The sequence below is a fragment of the Bidens hawaiensis genome, unplaced genomic scaffold (genome assembly GCF_021521415.1).
Source record: "Bidens hawaiensis isolate Kalapana, Puna unplaced genomic scaffold, B.hawaiensis_p1.1 tig00027528_1, whole genome shotgun sequence".
NCBI classification, from domain to species: Eukaryota; Viridiplantae; Streptophyta; class Magnoliopsida; order Asterales; family Asteraceae; genus Bidens; species Bidens hawaiensis.
The window spans coordinates 50,880-71,527 of NW_027494452.1; the positions used below are offsets into that span (position 1 = coordinate 50,880).

A 20,648-nucleotide genomic window follows, 5' to 3' on the forward strand; every position below is an offset into this window, starting at 1 on the left:
TGATGATAACCACTATAATACATGATAACGATGATAACTTTATGATGTTGATCATCATCATAACACATATGGTGATGATGATAGCCTAGAAGATGATAATGATACAAAACTACATATGATAATGATAACAATAGAATGTTATGAGCCTCTCTATTACGAGGTTGTAAATCTTATCCAGAAAATCTTACTAACGGTTAAGATAATACTTCAATAATGGATAAAATTTCAAATTTACTTAAAAAATACGATTTATTAAACGAACTCAACTTTTAACGAAATTTAATACTGGAATGTTAGTAAAAAAAACTAAAAGTAAGACTATGTTTTTATACTATTTTTTTAAAAAGTTATAAAACAAAAAACCAAAATATATAAATAATTAAATGTGTAGAAATAAATAAAACCAAAATTCAAAACCCTTTTAACTTCAAAACCCCTTTAACTTCAAAACCCTAAATCGACTTCTACTTCCCTGGTAAGAACATAAAAATGCCACGTCTCAATAATGGAGTTAAGTTCCTGGTAGATATCGACAGCGATTCCATGAGTAGGATGGTATGTTAATGTTATCTGGTTAATTTTTTTTATGAAACATTTTACAGTTTTGCAACATATACATTCTAAGAATATTTTTTGTGTTACTTATAGCTCATTCCTAAAGCTGTTCAACCAATGTTTGCTGACATGAAATCGAATACCGGCTGTTGTTTGATTTATGATCAAAGTGGTAGAACGTTTTCTACAGTTATAATCAAAGTACTTGATGACTTTTATTTTGGAACTGGTTGGACTGAATTAATCAGAGAATGTTGTATACAAGCTGGAACATATGTTGTTTTTGAGCTTAAATCAAGATCTATGTTGAATATGTTTACTTTCAAAAGAAACGTAAATGATCAATCCGGTACTATGATATGTATTCCAGTCAGAAACCGACATGTCCATTACTTGGTAAGTTTTAATTTCTGTTTTTAATGATTGTTTCTAAATTCAAATGTCTTTTAATTAACATGTTTAATAGGATTTCCCTGAGTGGTATGTGATTCAAGAATTTGGTGACAATTACATGAATTCGCTTTTCGAGCTTATTGCTCCAGATAGATTTATGTTTAAAGTTTCATGTCTTTGGGATGGAATGGGTTATAGGCTAGAGGATGGATGGATTGAGGTTTTTAAACAAACCAACTTGAAAGGTGGTTCGTTTTTTGTGTTTGAAATCATATCAGATAAGACATTTCATATTAATGTCTTTCATGAAGATGGCATAGAATTTATCCTTACTGGTCCAAATCAGCTGTTTCTCAACTATCAATTAAGAAATCAAGGTAGTTCCTCCCAAACCCAATTCATATCTTGATGAGCAAGATGATGACTCTAAAATCGTCTTCCACATGAACGTCACCAAAAATTGGTAAATTGAATTTTTAAATTTCTTTTTTATTTACAAGTATATTTGAAATTTGCTTTTCACAGCGTCTTCCGAGTCACATTGCCACCAAGATTGATGCCTATGATGGAATGCCAATCAGTTTGGTCAATCCCGAAGGTCGTAAAAAAATGAGACTTCATGGTGAACTGTCGGACCTGAAATTCAGATATCGGTTACCAAGATGGAAAAAATTCAAGGTGGAAAATGAAATACAGATTGGTGATAAGTGCAGATTTGAATATGACTTCAATGAAGCTACGTTGTTAGTTTCAAAAGTTGATTAGTGATTTGGTGATGTTTGGAACATTTGGGAAATATTTGGTGACGTGTTTGGTGAATTTTGGAACATTTGTGATTTGGTTGGTTATTTGTATATGTATGGTTGTATTGATACACTTTTTAGTTTATTGTGTTGAATGTTGGTTGGTTAGCTTTTAAATGCTTTAATTTTATAGTTTCTTGTATCATCTATTTTGTTATTCACTATTATTTTGTTTCATGGAATGTATTGTAATGGTGCCTTTTGTATGAAAACTTTTAATGAATGGTAATTATGGTTAAATCTAAAAATAAAACAAAAAACACTTTGTTAATACGCTTGTAACACGCTATATACATAAACATATATAAATATCCTAATACGCAATACACGCTTATCCAACCATCTTCTGTCAAAGTGCCTATTTTCAGCCACAGGTTCTCTGCCACAAAAACTACGCCAATAATCTATTGGTTCTTAATTAAAAGGGAGGCAAAACTCAAAAAGCTCCAAAATATTGGCTCCAAATATTCAAAAACTCCAAATTACATTTAACACTCCAAAAATCAAATTACACTCCAAATTATTAAAAATTTTCCACTCCACAAATTAGCCGATAGTGATTTATACTCCAAATTACACTCCAAATTATTAAAAAACAATCGAAGATGAAGCTTATAGATGAAAAAATCGAAGAAGAACATGTTTTATACTCCGACGAGGAAGCCAACTATGACGACGACGCTCAATCAGATGAAACTGAAGGCTACTCCAGCGAGGAAGCCAACGACGACGACGGTCAAGCAGACGAGGTTATAGGGACGATGGTTATCGAACCCCTCAACAGTTTGGAGGCTATCAAACCCCTCAAGAGTTTTGCTACTACGAAAAAACCTACAAGGGGGTTGACGAGGTTACCTAAGCTGCGTACCCAATATGCAAACTCTGGTGGTGTCAAACTGGCAGTGGAGTTTGATAATCTGGGTAGGTTCACTGGCCAAAACAGATCAAAGTTTGCAAGTTTTTTAGGGGATGTTGTAAGGGAAATAGTTGGCTTGAGACATTTAAGTTGGAGGGAGGTCACAAAGGAGCTTAGAGATAAACCGTGGGAACAAATAACGGTTATTCTTAATTTTTATTTATGCATTTTATATTTTGAGAAGTAATTTACCTTTATTGTATTATATTATGCAGAAATATTTTGAGATTGAGGCGTCTCACAGGCCTTCTGTGATGAATCGGCTCGGACACCTTCTTCGGGATTTCAGAAGAAAAATGTATGCCAAATACATTATGCCGAACATCTGTAAACCTCTGAAGCTGAAGGCGATACCCAAGGGACACAGGACGATGATCAGGCAACAAGACTGGGATCGCTTCGTTGAGTACACACAATCAGAGCAGTTTCTGGTAAAAATCATCTACTCTGCAAACGTAGATTGATCGACTATATATGGTTTATGTTTTTTGTTTAAATATAATGAAATGATTATAATGTGTGGTTGAAGAGAAAATTGGCTTCATCAAAGGGAGCTCAAGCAAAGAATGTTTTTGATCATCACATGGGACGAGGGGGTTATACCTACCTTCGAGAGAAACTGGTAATCACCGTCAACTGCTTTCTCTCTAGTTCAATGATTTGTTGGTTATGTGTCTAACGCATGACCGTTAGCTGCTTTCTCTTGAATATTTTACAAGGTCAAAAAGAAGAAAATTGGACCGGATGAGATCCCCGACCGTGCATTAATGTGGATGAAAGGAAGGGACGACAAAGATGGTGCATACAAGAATGCTGTTGTCGAAGGCGTGGCAACCAAATTAGTATGTTTTAGTATTAAACTTTTTAAATCATGTTAAAGTCAATTCATTGCCACACACACAGCCTTATATTGGCGTCAAACAAACTTGAGTCTGTCTAACTTGCCTCAACACTTGATGTGGATACATAAGCGTCTTACAAGAGTAATAGACTTTGATTCTTATACATAAGCGTGTTACTAGCGTATTAGAATATTTATATGTGTTTTTGTACATAAGCGTGTTACAAGCGTAATAGACTCGTTTACAAAAAAAACTTGAGTCTGTATAACTTGTCTCAACACTTTATGTGGATACATAAGCGTGTTACAAGTGTATTATAATATTTGTTTTCTTGCAGGCTCAGCATGAGGAGCAGATCGCCTCCGGAGCCCTGGCACTTGAACCGTGCACAGATGTCGTCACCTTAGTGCTTGGCAAAGAGAAAGGAGGGTTTTTAAAAGGGATTGGGTACGGATTAACAACAGGTAAATATGGGGGTGTGAGTCGGGTAAAAGGCTCGTTTAAGCAACGAATTGCCCAACTTGAGTATGAGGCGGTGCAGAGAGATGAAGTGGTGAACAGGTTGACGACTCTACTTGAATCCACGAGTGCTATGCTAGCAAGCCGTGAGAAGGAACAGTTAGAATTTGAGGCCAGGTTCAGACATCTCGAAGGATTGTTGCCGCAAATGTCGGTAAGTCAAGTAAGTGACGTATGCTACATATTATTAATGCATTCGACATACATAATTGGCACTGTTTTTGTCACAGTTCGTAGGTAAATCCTGTTCCCAACCAGGTTGGTTCTAACCAAAGTACTAGTGCTGTGGCGCAAAATAAAATGCCAGCACCAGTAAGTATCTGACAGTTTCTTTGTTTATTACAACGTTCCATGTGATTTTTAATTTTCCATAACCTAATAAATTGATTTGTAGGCCAATTCTGTGGGAAACATCTTAACCTCAGGTGAGGCTGTGCAACAAGAATCCGCTTCTCAGGTAACCATTTGACAGTTTGATTGATTTGTTTTAATAATTAACTTTCCACGTGAGTGTGCTGAATTTGTATAAGTTAATTGTAGCCCAAGTCTGCGGATAAAATAGCTGTCGAAACGGTACCCGCTCCCCATATCGCGACATCAGTACGTATTTGACAATTTCAGTACTTTTTAAAATTCGTTTCCAATGTGAGTGTGCTCATTTTCTATTACCGAATTGCAGGCCAAGTCTGTGGAAAAAAGTGTTGACCAAACGGTACCCGCTCCCCATATCGCGACATCAGTAAGTATTTGACAATTTCAGTACTTTTCATAATTCGTTTCCAATGTGAGTGTGCTCGTTTTCTATTTACCGAATTGCAGGCCAAGTCTGTGGATAAAAGTGTTGACCAAACGGTAGTCGATCCCCATAGCGCGACATCAGTAAGATATTGGCAGTTTCAGTTTTTATATTTTATAACCTAATAAGTCCTAACAATTCCAATTTCTGTTATATTACCAATGAAGCCCGTAGAGAACAATGTTGACCAAGCATCAACACAACTACACCACACTCGGGATAATAACGGCTCGAAAAAACCATCAGTAAGTATTTGGCAATTTCAGTTTTTCCTTCAATTGTTGATTGATTCATTGAATGGTTTTTAGGTAAAACGGAGAAGGCATAAAAGAAAAGTTGGTGTATCTTCGGATGAAGCTTCCCAACCTGCTGTCATAAAGGTATGTACTGCGCAAAACATTGTTAATTTCCCACCAACATGGGTATGTACTTATATATTGACTTCAACTAAGCCATCTTAATTTCACATGCTAGTTTATAGGTGTATGAGTGTCGTTTGTGTGTGCATGACAAACGTAACAAGGTGGCAAATGGTAAAGTTTATTGGTCACCGGTTCCACAACAGTTGCATGAAAAAGCAATCCCGGAGGGTTGCTATAAAGTTAGTATTGATGAAGTCATAAAGGAACAAGCAATTATTCCTTGTGAGGCAGGTGAAATTGTGACTATTGGCAACGCACGTGGTTCTTTTGTTGCTTGGCCAGAACACCTAATCGTATGTGACCAGGAGGTTTATTCCCTTTTAACTTAACCGAACAAATATCTATGTTCATTTTCATTTAGTTTAAAAAATGAACACTTGTGTTCGTTTATGTTCGTTTGTTTATAATCTAAACTAACGTAATTGAACAAACATAAACGAACTTCCAGCCGAAAGGTTCACGAACAGTTAAACGAACGATCGGTTCGTCTGCAGGCCTACTATTTTGTTCTATTCAATTACAAAATATGACATTAATTATACATATTTGTTTTTCATATTCTGCTGTTCTAGCTACCACCACTCCCATCCTCAAAAGAACCAGACAGAGCTGGCAAGAAGCCAAAGACAAAGTACACAATGATAGACCGGGTGACCAAACAGAAGACAAAGAGCAGTGCCAAAAAACCGACGCCTTATGTAGTCGTTATTTTTGTATTTTGTAAGATATTTTGCATATACATTTTCTTAAGTGAATATTATTTTTAATATAATTTGTTTCTAATTTTGTTTTGTCATGCTTGCTTATAGCTGTTTTATATTACTGCACCAAAATAAAAATAATTATATATTGCCTAATTACACACAATTTGGCCACATAGAACACATTAAATAGGTGTGGCCAAAAGTACCTGAAATTACAAAAAATTAGAGTCTATAAATGACCATTAGCCACAACATAAACATTTTTGTGTGACGAAAAGTATGATAATAGCCACACTTTAAATTAGGAAAAGCATTATGTGTGACAAACGGTAAGACAATGGCCATACCACAAAAGAGTGTTTGAGTGGCAACTTCACATTTTTAGCCACATTGACAACAACCTCCAGTGTCTATATGATATTATTAGCCACACAGTACCTCACTATGTGTGACGAAAAGTTTGACAATAGCCACACTTTAAATTAGGAAAAGCATTATGTGTGACAAACGGTAAGACTGGCCACACCACAAACTACAAAAGAGTTTTCGACTAGCAACTTCACATTTTTAGCCACATTTACAATAACCTCCAGTGTCTATAAGTTATGATTAGCCACACAGTACTTCACTATGTGTGACGAAAAGTTTTACAATAGCCACACTTTATATTAGGAAAAACATTTTGTGTGACAAACGGTAAGACAATGGCCACACTATAATCTACAAAAGAGTTTTTGAGTGGCAAGTAAATATATTTAGCCACTTTTAATGTAATATCCAGTGTCTATATAATATAATTAGCCACACTATTATTAAATTTAAGTGGCCATTGCTTTGCTATATCCTCACGGTATAGGTCACAATGCACGCTTAACACAACCCTATTGGCCACATTATTATAAAATTCATGTGGCTGAAACATTAATTCATGTGGCTATATACGTGCAATACTCATGTGGCCATTTTCTACCGTTTAGCCACACTTATTGGAGAGGCTTCTTGATGGCCCGCAACTAATGCCTGTACCCTTTAGCCACACTTATTACCACATAAGGCCACCAAAAACTGTGTGTGGCCATATCATACCCACGGTGTCGCGACCTTTGGCCACATATGACCTGAACCAAATGTGTGTGGCTAAAGGCCTACGGCCACACTTTTTTCGTGTGGCTGAAGGTCAATATTCACGTAGTGCAAATCTCTGAATGAGGCTAGCAATTGATTCTCCTTGCACATAGTTGAACATATTAAATTCTCCCCTCAACATTCCTTTCTTGTTGTTTCTCATTTCCAAGTTTCCTTCAAACTTGTTTACCAATGCATCCCAAAGACCCTTAGCTGTGATGTAATCTCTCAATGTTAGTGCAATTTCTTGTGAGAGGCACACAGTAAGTACTCCAAAAGCCATGTTGTCTTCATTGAGCATTCTTCTGTCATCATCATTACAATCAACTACACGTTTTGGAACATCAGCGTCATTAGTGGTGGTTGTGGGATGATGCGTATCTTGCTCAAATGGTCTAAGAAGGTTATAATTAATGATCTTGAGGTAGTTTTGAAATCTTTACTTGAATTCTTCAAAGTCACTTTCCCAAGTCATTATCTTTGAAGGCTTCGTTGTAGTCCCAACTTCGTTTTCAAACATCCCACAACTCCTTACGGCTTCATTACTGACTTCTAAACTTGGATTGACCATTGCTCAAACAATATTAAGATCAAACACAAACACACTGAATTTGCTCAAAACACAAGTACAAACTGTTCGAATGAGTATTCGAATGTAAAGTAATCGAATTCAAGGTATACGAATGAACCAATTATGAAAAATGATTAAGTATGAAACAATTGAATGATTTGATATTCGAATCAACCGAAATAATCAAATCAGATGAATCTAATCGAATGAGATTATAATATAATCGAATGACTATTCGAATCGAATGTGTATTCGATTCGAATAGGATTGTATTCGATTAGAATGCTCAGGAGGTAGGATTAGATTATAAATTGTATTCGAATCAAATGTTGATTCGATTTGAATGGACACTTGATTCGAATGCTGACTTGATTCAATTTGATTAATCTTGAGTTCGATTAAATTACAAGCTATATTCGAATCGAATGGTGGTTCGATTCGAATAGGAATTCGATTCGAATGAAGGCTATACTTTGGGAAGGTACAGTATGTACTTTCCTATTCACCTTTTTTAGAATATCCCTTTTGATGTATGTCACTTCTTTCAACCTTTGACCCTTTATGGATCTACACAAACCTCAATATTTCCATACTTTCAAACACCATTTTATGAAGATTTGCAACCTCTTTATCCCAAAACACTTGTACTTTTAACACAAACTTTTGAATATTTGAAGCTTGAACACACTTTTTATGAAATTTTGAACACTTTTCTTGAATTTTTGAGAACCCGTAACCCACAAACTTCTTGAAAATCCGTCTTTGAACACAAACAAGACCAAAATCTAAGGTTGTGACCCAAGATCTACAACTAGTAGAGCCCGAAAGCTCTGATACCAATTGTAAGTCCCTTGAACGGATCTAACAACACACAACTATTACTAGTTATCTTAGATCAACCTCTACACTAGTTGGCGGGAAACAACTAGTTAGGACCAAGATCTCGGATCGTGTTTGGTATGTTTATTGCCGTGAGGTTAAAGAGAAAGAGAGAGTTTGAGAGTTAAGGATAAGGTTTTGCAAACGGGTTATGTTGTATATGAGATACACACACAATATATAGTGTGTATTCTCATGCACAAGTCTTTCATTACCAAATAGCCCACTAGGCTTAAGTACACAATGGCATTGGACCAAACATTACAAAGATAAGTTAAACATAACATACAAAAAATACATGCTACAAATACGAAAGACTAACACTAGAAATGGGCCTTGCAAATAATACGAGCACTTATGTGATTACAATATGAATATGGTGTAAAATAGAAAGTCCATTATGAAAACGAAGAAACATAACAGTAAAACCTAAATCAGTTCACCCAAATCGATTAACACCGCATATGTGTAACAACGAATAATACCTATAATATTCTTTGAAATTGATGTAGTTATAGAACAATGAACAAACGAACGATTGGAGTCTTCAAAGGATTGGAAGAAAACATTGAGGAGATTTCCGTTTGGAATCATTGAACCATTAAACCAAAACATAGCGTTGATGAGATCGTCGTCCACGAAGGTGAAGACGCCGGGAGAAGAAAGTTGTTTGCGGCCGTAATGTTTCGTACATTGGAAATTTTTTTATTTATTTTTGAATTATTATAATACAGAGAATTCTAGAAATTGGTGTTACATATGAAAAAAAGCCTACTTTGACATGCAAGAAAGGGAACAAGTGTCCCTAGAAAAACTTCTTTTATAATAGTGTTGTAGATAATGCATATAATGTATTTATTTTGGTAATTTAGCACATGTAAATTCTCTCTCCTTCATACTTCGTTAAATTATATGGTCTTGACGATGTGAGAACTCTCCCATCTCTAGCGTATCTATTACCTTGCCCATTATTCCCTCGGTGTATTGAATGCCCATTATTCCCTCAGTGATTATTTGGTGATTCCTTACATGGAATTCATGTATATTAATCCAATTTCATTACTAATTCGATTACGATGGTGGCGGGTCCATTCTATGCGTTTTACTCAAATAAAAGGTAAAAGATATTTTGGGTTCTTTGGTTTGATTTGGTTTAATGCTTTCTTTATTGTTATTTGGGATCGTTTCATTTTATTAATATGTTAATTCAATTTAAAACTTGAATTTAACATGTTCTTGATGCAACTAATTAAGTCACGGTTGATTTTGATATTCCTATGGAAATGGACATAGAATTAGGAAAATGCGTTGTGCTGGTGATTTATATGGGATTGCTTATTACTCATAAGTCATAAAGAGGCTCGCTTTATTATCATCAGGTTAATAGTTTGATTGAAGCTGGTCAAAATGTGTCACTGATCTTGCTATGAAGATAACACTTTTATCTACGTAGTACATAAAATAATGTTTTATCTTGTTCTTAGTGTTTTCTCATAATATAAATCACAGTGAGTGATGTTTATTCTTGAAATGGTTAGCACGCGAGATGTAGATCTAAACTAGAAGCGAGAAAAGGAGGTATGTTTGTTTTTCTTGACATCCCTTTACATGTGTGCAAAGTCTTCAAAATTGTTCCAAGTGAAGTTCTTACTTTAGAAAGTCATTAGCGTCATTTTGATATGGTTTTACAAGTGGCTAATTGGCCAAAGGACGGGAGGCGGTAACATTTCGTATAGTTCAAATACTTTATCTATTTAAAGTTTTTTTTTGTTTGAATGTAGATTGTTGTTTACTTGTTTGTTTATAGTGGCTACAAATATCTGCATAAACTCAAATGTTAATGTTATATGAACAAAAGATTGAGGCACCATCTGGTGAGAAACCATAGCTTTTGAAGACTCACTTAAGGAACATGATTATTGTCCTAGAAATGATCGGAAGTGTTCTTGATGTATACAATACGAAGACAGCCACAACTAGGTAATGTCAACTAGTTTCCTTCGTCCCTAGCACATCATCAGTTCAACCTATAAGACGTTTAAAATAATATATTTGTGTCAACGCATATGTTGGTGACATTTCATAAGTTGATATACATATAATATAAAAATGTTTGTCGATTCGCATGTCACGAATGAATATATTCAATCATAAGTAAAAGGAATGCAACCAACAGTAGCGCCCCAACCTAGGGGAATGATAATGATACCACCATAATTTACAACCGATTTTGAAGGATAGGTAGCGCAGTTACGTCCCGTCGGACCATCCCACTTCGATGTTTGATGTACCAACCATAAAGCAATAAACACATTGCACGTTATTCACTATAGTCATCATAAACAATTTGAAAGAAATATTATTAACATGCATTATTGCGAATCTGTTTGTAAACAAAAGCACCATGAAACCATGGCTTCTTCAGGGTTACATTTCTAGCAAGCCAATCCAAAATAACCATGAAACCCTAGGCAATAATAACTGAAATAAGGGAGATGTTGGTGATAAAAGGAATGAAGTAAAACAGATTACATACCGAACGACGATGATTTTGTATGCCAGAGAACGAATCTTCGATAGTATTTTGAGCCTCATTGAAGATAATTAGGGTTAATGATGATAATGATTTTTGACGCCGATTGATGAATTGCCAATATGATTTTGCAATCCTTGAGTATAAATTTGGGTTATAATTATTTTTCATCTTTTGATTCGCCTAAAATGAAAAAAAAATGATTATGAGAAAATGGATAAAATTAAACCTTTGAAGGCCACGTGGCAAAAATAAAGGATTATGGTGCATTATAAATGAGTAGGTTGTTGAAAATTCTACTCATTTATTAGACAGGTAAATATGTATTATAGTATTAAACTAGGTTATTTGGAGGCCCATGTTCGTACTTTCAAAGGTGGCCCACGAAAATGGGCATAACTTGGCTCACGCAGCTCCGTTTCGAGCCCATTACCAGTCAAATCGAAGCTTGTAACGAGGAGCACATTGTGGCAAATTACCAAGATGGTTTGGTCCAAGTCCGAAGCCCAAAAACGCCTCCTAAATAAAGTTATGGGCCTTTTTATGTTTTTTTGTCGGTTTTTGCATTTTTCTTTTTCGGTTTGTGTTTGGCCCATGGCCTTTTTTTGGGCTCATTTCATATTAGAAACTCTATTTATATTCAGTACATGTAATGTGAAAGATCAGACTTCAATTTTGATAATAAAGATTTTTCATTTCATTTTCCCATTGACCTTTGGGTGGGATTTGGGAGTTTTGGGAAGTTCTTCACTGGTATTATTAGAATCAACGTGAATCGATCTTCGTTATCGTTCACCACTGCATCAGTGATACACATGTAGAAATTAGGAAATTTGTTAGGTAAAAAAATCTGATTATATATTTGAATATTAGATTATTTATTTGGATAATTCTTATAAAAAGTTTTTTGATAGCTTCATATAAGATTCTTTTTTTATCTACTTAGATAAAGTTTTACATGCAGTTGAGTACCATTAAAATTTTTTTAGTTAAACCAATGACGAATTAATGATTCATAATGGCAAGTTTATGATGCTATGTATGGGAGGTAAAGATACAATCTCAAAAACAATACTCATTATTTTCTTGCAAATTCAGTTGAAATCATGCTAATAGCAGGTAAATATTTGTTTATATTTTCGCTCATATATATTTTTTCATTTAATTACTAAACTAACAATGGTTGTTTGGATCCTGTGGAGCAAACAATGAATAATGTTACTGACCTGTGTACCACATGAGTGAAAATTAGAAAAATCGTCAAGTAAACATATATATTTATATATATAAAGAATTTGAAAAATCTATATTGATATGACCGGATTATTTTAAATATCCATACACGAAGAATACAACACCTTTTTGAGTTCGACTCTTTTGATTAATCCATTATACATATCACGTTTTCACCTCTATGCTACATGTCTTTCAACCCCAATGTGATATGTCTGTAAAGATAAGTAGTATATCTTAGCGGTACACACTTGATAGTGCAGAAAATGATAACTGATTTAACCTGTAATAATTTAAAAATAAATATTGCGGTTATCTTTTGAGATTATTTTAATCAAAACAAATTTGTTGAATACTAATAACGGTGAACCTTCTTAATTTAGATAATGCAATGAATTCATTCTTGTTAAGGAAATCATATTGGACAAAGAAAATGAGAGAGGCTTAGAGAATCACTCGGGACCTGAAAATATTGGAGAACATGATAATGATGAAGTTCGTGCACCTTTACCAGTGAAAAGGGATGTTCTTTATGATACTCCATCGCTCTATGGGTATGCTAAGTTTCTCATGTTTATGATACTCCGTTATCTCTTTTCAAAAATATGGGTTCTTTTTGGTTTTTCCAAAAGTTGCAAATTTAGGGGTTATCGTTTCGATTTTGTAACATGCTTGGGCTCTAAGACTAACTTCTGTTAACTTTTTTCGTAAGCTATACTAAACTGGCCACATTCCTTAATGTTAACACTAAGGGTATTTTGGTCATTTCAAAGCAAGTTAATAGGAGTTTTAACGGCAGTTTGTGTTAAACCCCAAACTTGTTACGAAACTGAAACCACAAACCCCAAATTTGCAACTTATAAAACTTAGACCCCGAAGGTTTGGCTTGGATCAAACCACAGGGGACATTAGTGTAATTAACTTTTAACTTATATTATGATCAAAGAGGGGCAAGACGAGGGTACAATCCACGTGAAGGACATACGGTGGTTCCCTTCCGGAACTTTGATGAGGAATCAAAGCGTCCCGGAGTATGGGGAGCAGATCAAGGTGCCACATCAACACCTGATACTTCACGAGATAATCTTGCTACATTATACCGCCCTCCTTTTTCTTTGATGTTTCAAGGCCCGTTTGAGAAGGTAAAATTTTCATGTTTGTTAGTTTGATTGACATAGGTGTAAATATGTGTGTGGTTGGAGAAAGTTTTTGTTTTATAACATAATAATGTATTATTTTTTTCGCGTAATATACTGCGCATATGCATCTAATGTAACTGTCATAATATTTCAAAAGTTAACTTTGAATAGATTTCGGAGTATGCGTGGGACAGAATGCGTTATCTTAACAAATTGCATATCATGATCAACTGGATCATATTCAATTTAGTTTGGCACAAAAATTGATATAACTGTATAACTATAATTGTTGAAGTTTCACACACAAATGGCCTATTATTATTATTATTATTATTATTTTTTCATTCATGGTTTCTTTATATTATTTTGTAAAAATCCCAGGCAAAAGAAGCTGCTAAATCTCAAAATCAATGGCTTATAGTGAACTTGCAATCTACAAGGGAATTTAGCTCACACATGGTATATCTCTCTAAATTATGACTCCCACAAAAACATACAGTTGGTGCAGTTGAATGTTGTAAACTTATGTTTATGTGTCGTTTGTCAATGCCTTTTATATAGCTTAACCGAGATACCTGGGCCAATGAAGCTGTCGCTCAAACAATCACCTCCAATTTCATATTTTGGCAGGTTAGTTTTTTCTTACTTATATTTTGTATTATATTTTAGTTGATATTTGTGCCCATTTCATTTTTTTTCTTTTATGTTTAAACCTATTTCATTTTTATACTTCTTATATATTTAATCCCTTTGATCTGTTTTATTTTTATACTTCTTTTAGGAGAGATTAGATGGGGTTCTGGATGTGAATATTTTGATTGAATTTTACTCGTTGACGAAAAATGCTGAATTTTATGTTTAGTTGAATCTTGTGTCAGCAACTTTTCGTCTAATTCTTTTTTGTGCCTTTTTATGTTTAGTTTTTGTTTCAGTATAACATAATAATGGTTTTGTACAAATGGGGTTTTATGGAGAATTAAAAAGGACCTATCTCCAGTGGTATAGACTGGGTCCCACTTAACTAGATATTTTTGTTAAATTTTGAAATGACCAAAAAGCCCCTGTGTTTAGCCGTTTAGCTGACGAAATTTACACCGTTAGACCATCTTTGAAAACAAAGAGTGCCATCAGGGACCAAAAGTCTAAAACCGTGAAATTGAAGTTGGGACCAAATCTGTAATTTGCCACAAACATGGGACCACCCATGTAATTTACTCATAGTTGGGAGTTTTTGGTAACCGTGAGAACCTAATAGGGAAAACTTGTAGGACCCATCGACACCTTGCTAACTAGTGGGCCCTGGTATAGCTTACAATGGATTAAGGTTAGGAGCATAAACGATTCGAGCCCGGTCCCAACTATTTCGAAAGCGTAACACCAATGCTCCTTAGTATTGGTGGACGTTGGTTTTCTAGTAAAGTGCATGTGAAATGACTAAACTACCCTTACCATTAAAAAATATATATAAATAATAGTCTCGTTTATCAAACAAGCTTAACATGTACGACCTGTTGATTTCTTTAGGTATGTGATGATACAGAGGAAGGAAGCAAGATAAAAACATACTACAAACTGGACTCAGTTCCTGTAACTCTTGTCATTGACCCCGTCACGGGTCAAAAGATGCGCTTGTGGCGTGGTATGATTCAACCAGAAGATTTTTTGGAGGTACATTGTTGGTGTAATTTGAATTGTTGTCAAATTAATTATGATTTATTTAACTTTTGAAAAAGTTAAAAGGTGTTTGGTGTTGTCTGTTATTGTGAGGGGATAAGTTAATAATTACAAAGTTGTAACTTATTAACTTATGGAAAAAGTTATAAGGAGGTAAGAATAAGGAATCCAAAACACCCCCTTAAGATGTGAATATTGAACTTTAAATTGAAATATTATATATTTACAACAGGATTTGCTTCAATTTATGGATGGTAGCCCTGCGGATCATCATTTTTCTTTGTCTCACAAACGTCCGAGAGAAAATCTCGAGGCACCGCCTCCCAAAATCGAAGCTTTGCCAGGTTTTTAGCCAGTTCTGTACGATATTTTTAATTTTCGTTACGGCGACGATACAATTTTCTTTATTGGTGTATGAAATTTTGGTCTAAAATGGATTTTTATTTATTTACTTTTCCTTTTTTTAATATTTATTTAGTACATCTGCACGTGTTTCACTTCAAAGCACAACAAACTTTTCCTTTCTTTTTAATATTTATTTAGTACATCTGCACGTGTTTCACTTCAAAGCACAACTAACTTTAGTGGTGGCAATTTCAAATGGCCCTTATAAATTTGGCAATTCCTGTAAACGAACCGAACGCTCAGCAGGAAGTTCGTTTATTAACACATGCCTAGTTCGTGTATATATGCACGTGAACGTTGGTTTACGTGTATCGATTTATGCTTGTTTGTATATTCAATTAAATTTTTAGGCGCATTACAAATTTACAATTTTATTAAATTTTTAAGACATCACCCATTATAATCTAGTCAAGTTTTATTAATTTTTTAAACTAAATAGATTGACGTTTAATTTACTTTTAATTAATGTTCGCTTAGTTACGTTCGTTCATCTGTGTTCAGTTTTGTTCGTGAATTGTTGTTTATACTAGTAATGAACATGTTCATTTTCATAACGAACGAACACAAACAAGAAAACCACGTTCGTTTAATTGTTCGTGTCGGATCGTTTTTCGGTTTAAGTTAAATGAGCGAACACGAACATGCTTCATTCGCATCTGTTCGGTTTGTTTACAAGCCTAGTGGCTCGGGTTCATTTTTCTCTCTAAGGGGTTAAAATGTGTAAAATAAAATAGCTATATGGAAATGGCCGGTCAATGGTATAAAATCTTGTTTTCAATGTTTTGGGGCAACCCGACTCAAAACGGGCCGTTTCCAGAACGAGCCCGTTTTGCCATCATTACTGCCTTATGAGTATACACTTGTTGCAGATGGAACAAGTGAAGAAGATGAAGACACGCTGTTGGCAAAGGCATTATCCATAGAAACAACGAAAGATAGCATCACAGAAGCCTTAAAAGATGCTACAAATACCGAAAAAGAAATCCAAAAATCTGAAAATCATAATTATCCACCTTTACCTGAAGAACCGAAAGGTGATAGGAGTTTGCTTTGCAGGGTCGGAGTCCGTCTTCCAGACGGACGCAAACTTTAAAGGAACTTTCTAGTCTCGGATCCCATACAAGTAACACTCGTTGACCTTTGACTTTGAACTTTATTTCGGATTTCGAAGATGATTCTCATTTTGCTATTGGTTGTGTTCTTTAGTTGTTGTGGTCATTCTGCTACGCGAATATCGAGGGTAGTGATGGAAAGCGGTTTCGTTTGACTCATGCAATCCCTGGTGCGGTCAAAGATTTGGACTATGACAGCGAGTCAACGTTTGACCGGTCGGGGCTGGCCAATTCCATGATTTCGGTTACTTGGGAATGAAAATGGATTGGTTTTTGGATTGCATAGTTTTGGATTCAACTTCCAGATCCTCCTTTGACCTTTTTAGTCAACTCAATGGAGTCTTGTCTTTATCTATGCTTTATGTATAATATGCTGTTGTATTTGTATTGTATATAATAATTATGACAAATTCAGTTTTTTTTTAATTTGTTATAGCTATAATAAATTGATATAGATATGGTTGTCACCTTTGGACTCTTTTTATCAAATATAGTAGAATTAGTTACACGGATGGTCCCTGTGGTATGACCTTATTATGTCTTTGGTTGTAACTTGCATTAATTACACCTTTAAACAGATAATGAGCTCATATGTAGTACATGTAGTCTCTAGAATGGACGCCGATTAAATACCATGTCAAGATTTAAGAAATGATGAAAATGCCGAATGGACGACTTTGTTTTACGGACAACCCACTCTAAGTACAGTAACTCCCCCCCCCCCCCCCCCCCCGCCACCTGGTTAATTCAGTATGAATATAAACATTCTACATAAAATCACAGGCTATACTCATTTGTAAGATAATTATTCACTTACAAGAAATCATTACATTTGAATGATATCTTAAATTCATAAACTTCAAGCATTACATTGCGTTTATAGAAACAATATATAAAAGAGTAAAGTGTCATTTTTGTTCTTATTTCTTATTAATGAAAATAGTCGCATAAACATTTTATGCAAAATCGTGTTTGATGTTCTTGATCACTTGTCTAAGGTTTAACAAGTGGTATCAGAGCCTAACGATCCAGGTTCATAGTTCTGATTTGTGGCAACTCTTGATTGCGGTAGTAGTTTTAATCAAAGGCATAAGAGGCTAAAAACCGTTCATAGGCAAGATACGGTTCAAGATCGTTATGAAGTGAAGACAAGAGTCTAGTTGTAGATCGATATTGCCTCTACAATATATTTCAATTGTGTGTTTTTTTTAGAATAAAACAACTGCTGCCTTCATCGCAAATTCACCAAGGATGCATATCATTTTATATTATATATTGTTTGAATATATATATATATATAGAGAGAGAGAACATGGAATACGCTAATGCCTTATCGTACAAAACGTACGCAACATATGGGAGCGTTCGATTCAGTTGATCAGTTGAGAAGATTTCGTATATTTTAAGCGAGAAGGGTACGACTGTCTTTTTGATTCGTAATCTAAATTTGGTAATTTTCATATAAACGGTTACGATCCTGCTTAAAGCGAGTCGTATTTCATTCTATGTATGCATGCCTAGATGAATAAGATTAGTATCTAGCATGTATCAATTTACTTCCATATTATCGATAAGTACATCTCGGTTCCCAATGTTAAAACTTACATAAACTACCAATGTTTACCATATATACTTTACATTGTAAAAAAGAATACAATGGGAGCTTTTAAAATTTAATATTTCAAACTTGCAGTGATTAAAAGTAGCAGCTCATCAAAAAAAAATTGTCTTTATATGTGGCATTTATTAGAAAAAATAATAAAAATTAGTACTTTTTAAAATAATTCTTATATGTATTTTATTGGACTTTACTGGTTATTGTAATTTTATTTTAATTGTGGTGCATAATTTTGAAAATGTACATTCAGTGAACATTGCATCGATCAAAGTAACACATATGTCAATCGGAGCACCTATTAGGGGTGTTCTTCGGGTTCGTTTTTCTGGTTTCGGGTTATTCAGGTCGGGTTATTCGGGTTTCAAAGTTTTAAATCTTAACCCAAAACCCAACCCAAATCTCTCATGGGTTTTTCGGGTTCGGGTAATTCGGGTTCGGGTTTTTTCGGGTTGGTTTAATCGGGTTTTGAGTATCCTATAAAACTTAACAAAAAACAAAAAAAAAGTAAATAACTTCAATGCTAAAATATTAACAACATATTTTTCTTTGCTCGTAACGCAAATTATCAAATAATAAACCAAGATAACTTGATAAAACAATTCAAAATAAGAATAAAATTAAGTAACTAACTTGAACCACATTCTTCTTCAATCAAACGTGATTTGGTTGTTCGATTACGGGTGTTATTAATAATAAACGGGTACATAAAATAATAATAAACAATCGATCCATAATACTTGGAATGACAACTATCTATTTGTAACATCCCGTTTTCTGATTTCGGTTAATAAATGAAAGTATGAGTTATTATGAGTCGGGCTAGTGTTGGGTTAAATGGATATGGGTTATGGACATGAGTTATGAAGGAAAGAGGAAAAGACCATGGGCTTAAGCCCATGATCCATAATTATATAAACCATTAATCACCCATTTAATTCATTTCACACACATTCCATACACCTCCCAAAACACACACTTAAGCTCTCTCTCTCTCTAGCCGACATCACCAAGGAAAAACTGATCCCGATCCAAGGTAATGATAGTATGATATTGTATGAGCTTAAACCCGTTAGATATAATCACGAAACGACGAGCCGACATCGTTAAACCGTTTAAGTCACGAGATCCGGGTGGAATCGGGTATAAACCGAACCTATGATGAGCTTAGGGGTCACCCTAGCTCAGATCTGGATCGAACGGGACGAAAAACGGTGAAAAACGAGTTAAAACTCGTTTTTTCCGGCGAATCCGTGGTTTTCCGGCGGCTTTCTGGCGGCGGCGCCGGAAAAGTTAATACGAGGTAAAAGATGTCAGGGAATGTTCTGACATTCCCTGACCTAACCCTAATTCGTTAACGGAAAGTTAACGAATTAGAGGTAATTCATTAATGAGGAGTTAACGAATTGGAAGCAATTCGTTAAACGAAAACCTAACGAACTAGATTTAATTCGTGTTCAAATTCGTTAAAGCTAAGTTAACGAACTAGCTCCCAATTCGCGTTGCTTATTCATTAAAAGAAATAACGAATTAGAAGGTCCAGTTCACTACTTGGATTGGTTCGCTATATGGACTAATTCGCTAAGGGTCCAGTTCGTTAAAGGGTTCAATTCGTTACAAGAACTAGATCGCTAAGATAAGCCAATTCGTTAATAGCAATGTAACGAACTAGAAGTTTGATAAAATGACAGAACAGTCATTGGACTTAGAAAAAGAATGATTTAATTACAAAGAAGCCCTTGAACTTTTAAGTAGCAAAATTAATTGACGATTCAAAATGCTAATGGAAAATACTAACGGAAAATGTGATAACACAGTTAATAGAAATAAAATTTTTCCAAGCTCGACCCCAGCCAGGGGCTCTGCCCCTTGGACCCTGCTAGGGTCTGCCGCCCCTAGACCCCGCTGCCAGGGGCGCTGCCCCCCCCGACCCCTGTTCGTTGAGGGTTATCATTGAACTAGAAAAACGATATGGATAGTGATAGTAATGAATACGCGTAATTATTATACAGTTAGTCGTGCACAGCTAAAGAGGGGAATAACTGTACACGGTGAACGCAACCGCATTGAGGTGAGTTTCTAGCCCCACTTCCTTGTTATGTTTTCGAGGTTGTGTGTATACTCGATGTGATAGTTAATACACTTACCTTAAGTGGTAAGTGTATGCCTTGTATGTTTTATGTATGATGATTACTTGAAGGTGCGTGAACGATCTTCGGATATTGCATGTACCGTCAGGTGGTAGTTAAAGATATGATTGATATGTATGATGTAAGATATGATGTATGTATGAATATATATGATGTATGCATAATGTATGTATGATATGTTGATGGTTCGTGAACGCTCTCCGGAGATTGCACGTATTGTCAAGGAAAGTATGTAAGAACAGGTATGGTACAGTTGTATGAA

The 20,648-nt window shown here is 35.0% G+C and overlaps 1 pseudogene across 1 annotated transcript in view; it reads left to right on the forward strand.

Annotated features, from left to right (window-relative positions):
• Positions 1-17,036, forward strand: part of LOC143575509 (plant UBX domain-containing protein 7-like) — a 48,319-nt pseudogene extending 31,283 nt beyond the window's left edge. The window contains exons 3-10 of the transcript XR_013142773.1: positions 12,703-12,845; positions 13,238-13,433; positions 13,812-13,889; positions 13,992-14,060; positions 14,955-15,098; positions 15,337-15,448; positions 16,379-16,632; positions 16,716-17,036. The product of XR_013142773.1 is annotated as a plant UBX domain-containing protein 7-like (transcript). The remainder of the gene's footprint in view (positions 1-12,702; positions 12,846-13,237; positions 13,434-13,811; positions 13,890-13,991; positions 14,061-14,954; positions 15,099-15,336; positions 15,449-16,378; positions 16,633-16,715) is intronic.
• The last annotated feature ends 3,612 nt before the right edge of the window (positions 17,037-20,648 follow it).